The sequence below is a fragment of the Chaetura pelagica genome, unplaced genomic scaffold, assembly GCF_000747805.2.
Source record: "Chaetura pelagica isolate M959 unplaced genomic scaffold, ChaPel_1.0 scaffold466, whole genome shotgun sequence".
In the NCBI taxonomy this organism is placed as follows: Eukaryota; Metazoa; Chordata; class Aves; order Apodiformes; family Apodidae; genus Chaetura; species Chaetura pelagica.
Window position 1 is genome coordinate 167,649 of NW_009953656.1, and position 2,170 is coordinate 169,818.

At 50.2% G+C, this 2,170-nt stretch overlaps 1 protein-coding gene across 1 annotated transcript in view; it reads right to left on the reverse strand.

Moving 5' to 3' along the window:
• FAM208B (family with sequence similarity 208, member B) overlaps window positions 1-2,170 on the reverse strand; it is a 29,171-nt gene that overhangs the window by 14,507 nt on the left and 12,494 nt on the right. The window lies entirely within an intron of this gene.

Here is a 2,170-nt window from a genome sequence, read left to right on the forward strand (position 1 = left end):
TTTCCAGCAGGAGGAAGCTTCTGGTTGGTCGATGCTTTGCTAGGAGAGGTGGCTCCCTTGGGAAGCTTGTTCATCCTGTGGTATTCGTGGTCAGAGGAGGGACAGAAGGTCCTGGTCTTGCAGTGACTCTGCTGCTCCTTTGCAGGGTCGCTGCAGTGGCTGCAGGACATCCCACCGTCCCTGGGGATCAAGGAAGGAATACAAGAACCCAGAGCCAGGTCAGCCAGCAAGTTCAGGGCGTGGGATTCGTAGCTGTTCCCCTTCACGTGGAATCCAAGGTCAGCAACCTCGCCTGGGCACACCTCACAGGTCTGGGGATCTGCTCCCTGGTGCTGGGAAGGAACTTCACTCGGGAGGGTGGGGAATGGCTCCTTCCACTCTGTGTGGAGAAAGGAAACAAACAAAAAGGATAAAGTCAGAGAATTGTGCTGGTTTAGCTTGTGGGGAAGGCTTGGCAGAGGGGGAGGGGCCCTGTAAGAAGCTGTAGAAAGCTCCTCCAGCTCCAAAGTCTGTGCAGCCACACCTCAAGAGCCATTAGAGAAGACAAGGGATGTGCCTCTGCCAATTAACATATGAAGGGACTGATGTAAGACCTGAAGCAGAGGGGGAGGGGAAGAGCAGAGAGACACCGAAGAAGTCGGTGAAGAAGGAGAAGGTGGAGGTGCCCGAGCAGAAGTTTCCCTGCAGCCCGTGGTGAGAAGGGAAACTCATGCAGGGTGGTGCATCCCCTGAAGGAGCACAGGTGGGGCAGACGTGGACATGAAGCCATGGACTTGGACCTGCAGCCATGGAGGACCCCGGGTCAGGAGAGGTGACTGTCCCTGAAACAGCCCATGACTCTGGGAAGCCCAGGCTGGAGCAGCTCCTGAGGGAATTGCACCTGGTGGGAAAGACTCAGGAAGGACTCTCTGCCATGGGAGGGACCCCATGGGGAAGCAGGGCAGGACTGTAAGGAATCCTTCTTCCTGAGGAGGAAGGAGCTGCAGGAACCACCAGCCTGTGAACTGACTCTAAACCCCATCCCCCTGTGCCCTGGGGGGAAAGAGAGAAACCATGAACAAAGGGATTTGGGCCCGGGAAGAAGTGAGGGGTGAGATCAAGCACTTTAATCTCTGCTTTTTGTCTTGCCTTTGTCCCGTGTGCATCTGGTTAGTGACAAATGAAATGGATATTTTTTCCCCAAGTTGAGTCTGTTTTGCCCTTGACTGTAACTGACCCTCCTCGTTTTTTTCTCTTGACCCACCAGCCTCTCATTGGCTTTTGTCCTCCTCAGCCCAAAGCTGGAGAAGTGTGGGGATGTGAGTGAGAGGCCAACTGGCTGGTTCTGTGTTGTTGGTTAGGCCCAAACTATGACCAGAAAAAAAAATGAAGGCCACACAACTTGACCTGAGAAGGGGGGGTTCAAGGCAGGCTGCCAGTTTGGCAGGAAAAAGGTGTTTCTCCAACATGGAATTCACACATTTAAAAATCAACCAACCCAACACTTCGTGCTCCAAAGCCACCTCCACAGCTGCTACAAAAGGCTCTAGAGTTGGGATTGAAGTGACTTCAGGAATGGGATTTATTCTCAGCAATAAAAGGATCCAGACTGAACAAAATCACCTTTGGCCTCTGTGCCCAGAGCAGTTTGGCCACACAGATTCAAGCTGAGATATTTTAGGTGTTTCCTTAACCCTTTTGATTTCACTTTAATTTTTCTTCTAGATTGAGTTATTTGCAGTTTTCTCAGGCAACCCCTGCACTGTGCTTTCAATCATCCACAGTTACAAGAAAAGAAACCCCTTGTAAAACGCAGAGAAAAGCCACCCTGCCCTCCTGCTTCCCCCTGCACATCCTCTCAAGAGCAAAACCTGCCCTTGAGCTGGAACTTGGGGCCCACCTGGGGGCTCCTAAAGGCAGCCAGAGCACAATAAATAACAGTTCATTTAGCTTTCAGCATTAAAAATGCCCCTCACCGTGGCCCATGTTCATAAAACCAGTATGATGTCATTAAACATTAGCTAAAAAAACAGCACCCAAATTCAAGTAAAACCTTATTAAATCCCATCTGTGCTGAAGTCTTTACAGGTTACATTTAGTTTCTTGGAGCACTGTGTCGTGAGAGGTATAAATTGAGTATTTCTTAATGCTAAACACTCTTTATTTTGTATTTTTGGCAGCTCCTGATATT